The sequence below is a fragment of the Amphiura filiformis genome, chromosome 18 (assembly GCF_039555335.1).
Source record: "Amphiura filiformis chromosome 18, Afil_fr2py, whole genome shotgun sequence".
NCBI classification, from domain to species: Eukaryota; Metazoa; Echinodermata; class Ophiuroidea; order Amphilepidida; family Amphiuridae; genus Amphiura; species Amphiura filiformis.
Genome location: NC_092645.1, coordinates 47,589,810 through 47,600,761, shown reverse-complemented (window position 1 = coordinate 47,600,761; position 10,952 = coordinate 47,589,810). Strand labels below are relative to the sequence as shown.

General features: G+C 36.9%; 1 protein-coding gene across 1 annotated transcript in view; it reads right to left on the bottom strand.

Moving 5' to 3' along the window:
* The window catches only part of LOC140139194 (uncharacterized), an 893,593-nt gene that overhangs the window by 817,374 nt on the left and 65,267 nt on the right, over nucleotides 1-10,952 (bottom strand). The gene's annotated exons all lie outside the window — the stretch shown is intronic.

Here is a 10,952-nt window from a genome sequence, read left to right as displayed (position 1 = left end):
TCTCTTTGTTATATACTTTCGTTTCATAAAACAATATAAAAGTTGATTCAACTTTCTTTTATCACATTAGTCGTGTACCAGTTCAGTTCAGTTCAGTTTTATTTCATCAAATTCCATCCATATCCATACAAATAATTATACAAAATAAAAAAGCTTTTACAAACATCGTATAATATGGTGAAATGATGAGGATGCCACTGAACGCAGAGCGTGTTAAGGGATCTAAAATGAGCGTTTATTGCGTTTCGACAGTATTTTTTGTGGCACCTCAGACCTATCGAATTGCATTCTGAATACGAAGCATGTCTTTCTGATATCAAATATTTTTCATTTTTTGAAAATCACAATATAATACAAATTTTATGACAAATTATAAAAATTTGATATTTTTCAAATTTTGATATTTATGATAACAGTCCTCGAAGTAAATTATATAAATCTAATGATATATTCTTAAAGTGTATGTAGCAGGGAGGAAAAGCTGACGGTCAATTGAACATTTTGACCTTTCATATTGAAGATATGGATTTTTTTCCCAAAAGACCTAATTTTTTTTTTTGTGTTTTGGGAAAAAATCCATATCTTCAATACGAAAGGTCAAAATTTTCAATTGATCGTCGGCTTTTCATCCCACCTACATACACTTTAAGTATAAATCATCAGATTTGTAAAGTTTACTTCAAGTACTGTTAAATATCAAAATATCAATTTTAATGATTTGCCATAAAATGTGTATTAAATTGCGAATTTCAAAAATCAAAAAATTATTTGATATCAGAATGACATTCTTCGTATTCAGAATGCAATTCGATATGTCTGATGTGCTCTAATGTCCCACAATAAATACTGTCCAAACGTTCATACCCCAGCCCTTAACAAAAGTTAGTATTATATAATACGAGGGGGTATCAAAAGTTTTAGAAATCGCCCAGAAGTGAAAGAGCTATATCAATGAAATTTTGTCAGTGCAATCACTGGTCCTTATGTACATTATGGTCCAAAATGGTCTCATAGGTATGTTTACTTTTTTTTTTTTTTTTTAGATGTCACTACCTGCCTATGTAACCGCATACCCAGCCAAATGGAGAAAATTGAGGCATGCAGCATGATTAAGTTCCATTTTAAGGGTTACAGTGCCCAGAAAATCTGTGATGAAATAAAAATTCCTTTTCCAAAAAGCGACAGTGACATATCACAATCACCACCGAAGATAACTTTCATTTCATCATCAATTTTCTAGGCACTGCAACCCTTCAAAAGCAGGATCTTAATAATGCTGCTTGCCTCAATTTTCTCAATCTTGCAGTTTATGCACAGTAACTGGGGCAGCAGGTTATTGGCATCTAGTGCCACCTGTAAAAAAAGTAAACATACCTATGAAACCATTTTTGGACCATAATGTACATAAGGACCAGTGATTGCACTGACAACATTTTATTGATATAGCTCTTTCACTTCTGGCCGATTTCTAAAACTTTTTGATACCCCCTCGTATATGATAAACAAAATTATAGAAGGATAATAAATACATTTGTAAGATATGTGCCTTGTGAATTAGGTATACACTTATCATCATGATCATCAAAAGAGCTATGCATTCAATTATAAATCAATGAGTAATGATGGTGAAAATAACCAAGGAGGATAGATAGAAAGGAGAAGAAATAGATTACGTAATGCTTTGTTCCTTTGATGCCGATTAGAGATTGCGACAGGCTATTCATAAAAGTGGTACCATTGTTTCGAACAAAGGGCAGTGAATGGGTTCCGCCATTAAATTGGTCACTGATCCGGCATCATATTAACGCTTTACCCTACAGGCGAGTATAAATAAGTGACCACAATACAGTGTGTATAAGGGCAGTCATGTGTAAAGTGGTACCATTGTACTCACGTGCGCTTGTGCGGGTCTGAAGTCTATAAAGGGGGCGAGGGATATGGAGAATGAGGGTGCCTACAGGAAGGGAGAAAGAGGACAAATGAAGAGATGAAGTTTTAAATTTTGGGGCGTTTTTCCAAAATTTCATATTTTTGGCGATATTTCAAAAAAGCGACATGCCAAAGACAAATCTTTTTGCACATACTTTGTTATTGCTAATACAACTCTTTTCTGCATACCTACGTTACAATTCGTTGTGGTGATTTAGTAATATTATACATTTTGTGACTGCATTTTGGCGTTTTTGGTGCGATTTTAGGCTTACCGTGATTTAACGTTGATATCTGGTCTTGCTCCTTTTATAATTTTACTTTGATCGTCGGCTTTTGTAAATAACAGAATGTAGATTGACTCTGAATAAGTATCGTAGTCCTCTTGGTGGGTTTTTTCATGATATAATTAGTTTGAATTTGCATGTAACAACCCAAACTCGACCTCTGAATTCGGGGTTGAAGACTGTTTTCGGAATTCCTGTGGACTCAAACAAGTGCACGAGTGGCGACTATGGTTTTATACTTCCCGCATTCATGATTGCGTCAACGCCTAATAATATACTTCTTTGTATAGGTTGACTGTAGCTGGTATACGGCTGGTATACAAAGAATTGGTTACATGTCAATGACCATTAACTTCAGGGATAGACCCTTTGCACGCCTTTCTATCATGCAGTATCTTTACCCGCAGACATGTGCCCGTGTCATGTGCCAATATTGCGTAACGTTAAAGATTAATATATTTTTTGACATTGAGAGGAATGTGTGCTTGTGCTTCTATGGCCGAGCGGTCTAAGGCGTTGTGGCCCGTTTCTTCGTTGCTGTTCTTACACTTACACTTACACTTAGATTTGATGGGTTAAAATTATAGGTTCAAGCCTTTTAGTTCCCCATATCCATTCTTGTTCCAAAACTTGTCAATTTTGCCCTTAAATTGGTTTGTTGTCTTGACATTCACCACATCTGCAGGAAGCTTATTCCATGTGTCAATCACTCTCTGGGAGAAGAAACACTTCCTCAAGTTCAGGCCTTTGTGCAGCTGCTTCTTGAAGAGTTTGTAGCTGTGTCCCCTGGTGCCTGTATTGTGTGACATGGTGAAGAGCTCCTCTGGTTTGATATCTTCGAGCCCATTCAAGATCTTGAAAACCTCTATCAGGTCGCCTCTTAATCTTCGAACTTCTAGCGGGTAGAGATGTAGTTCCTGAAGCCTTTCCTGGTAGGGTTTTTCTCTTAAACTTGGAACAAGCTTTAGTAGCTCTTTGTATCTTTTCAATTTCTTTGATGTCATGAACTTGGTATGGACTCCCTGCCTGGACACAATACTCCACATCTGGACGGACATAGGCTTTATACAGGATGGAGAAACTCTCTTTATCGATGTACTTGAATGTCCTCTTGATTCTCAGACTGGTCATGGCCTTGTTGGCTGCCTTTGTACACTGCGTTGATGGTTTGCAGTCATCTGTGATGTAGACACCCAGATCCTTCACTTCTTTGGCTACCATAATTTCATCTTCTCCTAGGACGTAGGATCTCTCTGGGTTATCGTTCCCTAGATGCATGCATTTGCATTTTGATGCATTGAAACGAAGAAGCCAGGTATCTGACTAGTACTTGAGTTGGTTGAGATCATCCTGTATAGCATCGCTACCTTCAGTGCTGTCTTTCTTGACCCTGTTGTACAGTTTGGTGTCGTCAGCAAACATTTTAGTTGTTGACGTAACTACCTCTGGCAAGTCGTTGGTACAATACGAAGAGTATTGGCCCTAACACTGACCCTTGCGGTACGCCGCTCATGACATAAGCCCAGTCCGACAGTTCTTTCCTCACTCCAACCTGTTGTTTTATGTTCTGAAGAAAGTCCTTGATCCAATCCAAGATCTTGCCAGAAATCCCATATGCTCGTAGTTTGGAGATAAGCCGTTTATGAGGGACTGTGTCGAAGGCCTTTGCGTAGTCAAGATATATAACATCTACTCCGAATCCTTCATCCAAACTTTCTGTAATGTCTTCCAGAGTGGTGAGTAAGTTGGTCATGCATGATCTTCCACTTCTGAACCCATGTTGATCTTCTGAGAGCAGGTGATGTTGGTTGACATGATTAAGAATGGCATCTCTCAGTAGCGACTCCATGATTTTGCAAGGAACGCTGGTAAGGCTGACTGGTCTGTAGTTGCAGGCCTGATTTTTTGACCCTTTCTTGAAAATCGGTGAAACTCTTGCCAGTTTCCAGTCATCTGGGATGCAGCCTTCCTCTAGTGATTTCTTAAAGATCATGAACAATGGGACAGCCATCTCTTCTTTGCATGCTTTGAGGACATTTGCATGTACTTGGTCTATACCTGGTGACTTATTTTGCTTCAGCTTATCCAGCTTCTTCATTACATCTTCCAGAGTAAAATCTGCTCCAATGAGCTCTTCTATGTCAGCCTTGCGGTCTGCTAAAGTTGGTGGTTCCCCATCAGGTTCTTGTGTGAAGACACTCTGGAAGAAGCTATTCAAAACATCAGCCGTTTCTTTGTCAGTCTTTGTAAGATCACCCTGGTCATTCTCCAATTGGGAGACCCCTGTCTTAACTTTCTGTTTCGCACGAACATAGCTGTAGAAGGCTTTTGGTTTCTTCTTGAAATCTCTCATGATTTTCTTCTCGTAATCTACCTGAGCTCTTCTTACTTTCTTCTTAGTTATGTTACTCTGCTTTCTATATGCCTCATAATCTTTGTACTGCTGTGTCTTTCTGTATCGCTGATACATGTTATATTTTTTCCTAATTGATCGCTTTACACCAGACTTCAACCATGGTGGCTTCTTGCTTTTCTTCTTCTTGAGTGGAACATGTTCTTGAATGGTTGTTTCATACTCTTCTTTGAAGATGTTCCATGCTTCGTTGCAAGTCTTATCTTTAAACTCCTCTTCCCAATTCACATTCTTGAAGTGGCTCTTGATCTTAACATAGTCACCTTTCGGGTAGTTATATGACTTGGTCTCATTGTCGACTTCTTTGAAGTTAGACTTTGTTTCGTACTCCCAGAAAAGTCCGTCATGGTCGCTGCTTCCAAGTGGTGCTAGATTTTCAATCTGGTTTACCATATGTTCATCTCTGGAAAAGACAAGATCAAGCATGGATGATTTCTGGGTACCTCTATTTCTTGTAGGCTTTATGACATGTTGCACTAGATAGAGATCTTGTGTTGTGTCAAAGAACTTCTGTGCCTCATCAGTATCCCCACCACTCTATACCTTGCCTTGCTTCCAATTAGTCTCCGAGAAATTGTAGTCACATATGAGCAAAAGATGAGTAGCATTCATCACTTTCGCCGATTGTTCCAGTTGCTCCAACAGCTTACGGTTGTTCTGGTCTGTACTGTTAGGACTTCTATAACATAGTCCAACTAACAACTTCTCATTCCTCTCCAACTCAATCAAACACCACACTGAGCTGTTGAAGTCATTGGAATTGTTGATCTCGTGACAAGCAACCGCTGACAGTGACTCATGGATGTACAGAATGACACCACCTCCTCTACCGCTTGGTGAATCTTTGTCAAGTCTAAACATGACATAGTTGTCAAAGGCAGCGTCACTGTCCATTATTGTGCTGTTGCACCAGGTCTCTGTTACACCAATCACATCTGGTTTCAGATCATCAATTGTTGCCTCAAGTTCAGTCCTCTTACTCATCAAGCTCTGGGCATTGGTACAGTAGCAAGTAATCTTCCTGGTATATACTTCTTGAAGCACTAAGTGGTGTTCCATCTTCATTATCATCTTTCTTTGTAGATCTCTTGTCTTCTTTTCTACTGTTAGCAGCATTCTCTTCATCTCTTGGTGTGTCACATCTTTTGTAATCTTCTTGTCTACTGTTACCAGCTCTCCCTATGTCATGGTTGTATGTTGTGTCATGTCTCTTATCGTGATTTCCAGGTCTATTTTTAACAGCTTTCTTCACACCTCTAGATGTGTGTTGTCTCTTGTTGGCTTCATGTCTATTTTTGGTAACTGCCTCATCATTCCCCTTTGGGCAGTGTTTCTTGTGATCTTCTTGCTTAAAGTTAGCAGCTTCCTCTTCATCACCAGTTGTGTTGTGTTTCTTATGAATTCCTCGTCTGCTGTTCACTGCTGCTTCTTCTCTGTCTTCTTGAAACATGTCATGTCTTTGGTGTTCCTGTTTACTCTTGTAAACATCTTGTCTATTGCTGGCATCTTCCTCTTCGTCTCCAGTTGTGCTGTATCTCTTGTGGTCTTTTTTGTCTACTGTCTACTCCTTCCTCATCCTCTCCAGTTTTGCTGTCACTCTTGTCAAATTTCTTACCTACTTCACATGGTCCATAATTTGTAGATTCACCTACTTCCTCATCTCCTATAGACACACTATCATCACTCAGTCTAAAACTTGAGGACCCATCATCTACTTCTTCTTCTGATCTACAACTTACAGCCTCATCAACACTATCTTGTCTATGGATAGACAGATCATCCTCAGATGGTCCATTATTATTAAAACTTGGTCTAAGACGACTTATAATAGACTCACTTACACTTACATGTAGTCCTGGACTTTTGGACCTAACATCATCATCACATGATCTATCACATGTACGTCCATCTACTTCCTCGTCTTTAGGTCTACAGTTTAAAGACCTGTCATCTACTTCCTCACTTCTATAGCTTACAGACTCACCAGCACTATCTTGTCTATGGATAGACAAATCATCTTCACATGGTCCATGAAAGGACCTATCATCAATAACATTGGTCTATGACTATTTGTAATAGACACACTTACACGTAGTCCAGAACTTTTGGACCTGTCATTATGATCATATGAGCTATCACTTCGAGACTCATCATGATGATCACTGAAATTGTTGCTGAAAGACTTCCTGGCATCAGCTTTATAATATCTGTAGCTTCCAGATTTCAAGTTACTATACTCGCTGTTATGCTTCCTGGCATCAGCTGAAATTGGTCTAACACTTTTAGACTCTTCCTTTGGTGCGACGTGGGTGTTCGGTGCTGTGCTAAGTGCAATGGTGCTGTGTGTTCTCTGGTAACTTGACTTAAGCTTCTGCTCCTCCTCTTCCTTGTCTCCTCCCACCACCTCCACGAAAGGGCTGGTCGCCACTGGTGTTCTGATCGTCGCTTTTTCGAAACCGTACGTCTGTTACTTTTCTTATGCTGCTTTATTTTTTCCAGCGTAGGGCCTAGAAAAACTAATTTATAATATCTTTTTGTATTATTTATTTCTTTTTGTATTATTTATTTATTTATTTATTTATTCATTTATTCATTAATTCATTTATTCATTTATTCATTTATTCATTTATTCATTTATTCATTTATTCATTTATTTATTTATTTATTTATTTATTTATTTATTTATTTATTTATTTATTTATTTATTTATTTATTTATTTTCGATTGATTATTTGATGATTGTGTGAGCAGATTTATCGATTGCTACTTTAGTTGTGGGACTTCTATTTGATTTTGAATGACATCGTACATTAGTATTGATTTTTTCCGTTAAACATCAAGAATTAATATCACAGGTTTTAGTGCAGATAGGAAGCTGGCTTAGTGATACTATCTGTTGATTCAGAAACGGAAGGTGCCGGGTTCGATTTCCACCTATGTCTATTTTTTTTAAAAACTTGGAAAATTACTGCAGTAAGTTCATTTGGCGCGCGATCTCAGTTATTCATTTTCTGATGGCTGTGCCTCTTACAGACACCCTCCCTCTGGAATCCAAACCACGGTTCGCTCATTACACCTCCTTTAACAAAAAAGAAAACAAATTTGTTAGAATTAAAATTCTACCAGGGTTCTTCCAGGGTTCGAACCAACAACCTACACATCCATAGTCCAGAGACTATACCTCTGTGCTACGTGTCGTTTTTCCAAAAAGGGGTATGTTAATCATACTTTAATAGATGGGAAATCACGTACACGGTTGCTTAAACTAATAAACGGCCTCCCAATTCAAATGTTACATACCCATTCAGTGATCCCATCGAAAAATATATAAAAAGGTTAATTAATTGCTTAAAAGTCATAAAATTGTCATTTGGTATTTTGAAATGAAAAATTTGGCAACAAAAAAAAAAAAAACTAAAAGAAAGAAAAAAATAGAAAAACAGAAAGAAAACAGCAGTATTGATGAAGTTGAAGCCCCATTCAAATACATTTAGTTAATTTATATACTGTCAGTATATAAATTACAGATTTATGTAAATTCTTTATTTTTTTCTTTAATACACGGTTTTCGGCTGAACCACTAGTAGGGTATGTTACCACATTTATGACAATGACAAAGGTACCAAAATCTGAATTTTGATAATTTTTATGATCGTCCGCATGAGCAAATCACTGGATGGGCCTTTAACCGCGGTAAAATAATTCGCTTCCCGGACGCAGTTCAGCAAAAAAAGTTAATCGAAGAAACTTTCATGTTTACGTAAGAACTGATCCTAATTGCACACTGTACAAGAAACCAATAGCTTGTTCAGTCTGAGCACAGGTTAATTTTATCAATAATTCCGCCCCCAAAAGAGGTAAAATGCTATATCGGTTGCCCCCCACCACCAAAATTGACGTGTTATGAATATTTAACGACGAACGGATTTCAATACTTTTATGAATTATCTCCGATGAATTACAGTGGTTGCAATGCATCATGTATTAATTAGTGATTCAGTAAAAACCACGATCTTCCCATAAAGGACAAACTCTTTTTTCACAAAAATGATACCCAAGTACATTTATTTTGTATCATGTGATACCATGCAGAAAAACACAAATTATAGTTTATTCATTCAGAGATTGCGATTTCTTCTCATCTTCTTGAGTTCTTTGAAGGGTTTGAGAAATGGGAGTACACTAAATAATTAATGTTGTATCAAAACATGTATGGAGGTCAGGGCTACAAATAATATGGCAACTTTCTGTATAACCCTAAAAAGAAAACAAACATTCATAGAAAAGTTTTTTCCTTGTTTTGTTTTATTTTATATTCCTTTTTCGTTTATGGTTTTCAGAAACAAATTCTATGCAGATATGAGTGTTATATTTGACAAGGAAAGCCTGCGCCCTTTTCGCAGTATCTCTTGCGAACTTGTTTCTAAAAAACATATAATTATGTACATATTTACAAGACTAAGTATACTGTATTAAGGTAACTAAGCATTTACATTGCAGTTGTGATAGACTGATAACTTTCTATATACACGTGGACAAAGTTGGAACACAAACGCTTGCTTGGCTTTGTCTCTAAGCAAACCTCCTGAACAATATATCAAAAGAGAACAAAGAAGTAGGAGAAAATTCTATTTGCATATACACAAATAGCCCATAATGTACGGCTAAAATTTCAAATTCCTTTCACTGTTCGGATTCAGAAAAAGTATAGTTTGAGCATTTGTGATTTTTAGCCCTGTAGAGACCAAAACTTTATGTCTATAACTCAAGAAATGTACATTTGAGATTGGTTAAACTATTATATTTTCCGAATCCTATTACTGAAAGGAATACATTGGTACAGGGTGTCCATGAAAGAACTGTATCGTTTTGGGTACTTTATACGCATAAACCAAACGTAACTAAATAACTGATGATGTTGAGGAACATATCAGCTGTCACATACTTTTTGAATTTTGACAATTGACCGCTCCGTTTTTGAAATGAAAGAATTTTACAAAACTCCCTCATTTTCAAGCCTTTCCACGGAGTCAATATCAATGATAACAGACTCATCATGCCCTGATGATGCGCAGTGATTAGGCCATCTTAATTTTTAATCTTTTAAGATACGGTAGGTCGTCTCAAAGCCCTTCCCAAGTTAAAAACCTAATACGAAATGCGGTTTTAATTAATGTTTTTACTTTAATTTGGTCTATCTGTGGCAAGAATTGACCACCTTTTCATCTCTCAGCATGCGCAGGGAGGTTACACTGTATTGCACATTTATCTTTGAGATTTACGCTTTGGGCTATGTTGACGTCTGACGATGTCAGACATGAGATTTTTGTGTGGTGGATCGGGAATAACGCGAAAAAACGGGCGATTTTAATAATGCGCGCGGGGCTTTGAGACGATACGAATTATTAAATTAAGGTGGCCTTAGCACTCTGAATATTATACTATATACATGTAGATCATCGATTAATATTTGAATCCGTGGAAAGGCTTGAAAATGAGGGAGTTTCGTAAAATTCTTATATTTCAAGAACGGTATGGTCAAGTGTCAAAATTCAAAAATATGTGATAGCTGATTTGCTCTTTAATCACACCAAATATTTATTTATGTTTTGTTGTGGCGTTAAAGTACCCAAACAATGAAGTTTCCGACGATACAATTCTTTCAGGGACACCCTGTATGAGTTTTATACATAATCGCACAATTTTGAAATTTGAGCCCTGCTTAAGCGACAACATTTGTTTTATGGAAATTAGAATTTCCCCCTATTTACCTTTTTCGCCTTTATGTTGTTGGAAAAGTCTTAAGAGATATTTACAACAAAAAACATTGATGTTCCAATTTTATCTACCTTAAACGTAAATTGACTCCTCTATAATTATTATGCATACGCATTAAAATATAGGATTATTATTGATACATTGAAAAATCTATTTGTGCATTATTTCCATTACAGTACCGTTTTACTATTAAAAATAAATCACAAGCAATAATACAAATATTCCTATGCATAGATAAGTATAAATTCGAGTTGATAAAAATGAGTATAAGCTTATGTGTCAGCTGTTACAAGACCACCCGTAAAAGATACCTGGGTGATTATTAGCAACACAGTCAAAAGAATCTTGAACATTTTGCATGAACTGCAAAACAGGTCAGAATTTTGTTGCACCTTTTTGAGTTAGTCTAGAAATTTATCGAGAGGATTTCCGTAATAAAGTTAAAAAGTTTTCAAAAAGACAAAAAAAAGACAAAAGGCCGCATTTAAACGTATGCGTATTGCAAAGAATCAAATAATGCAGGTATTTTCAGTGAGCCCTGTATT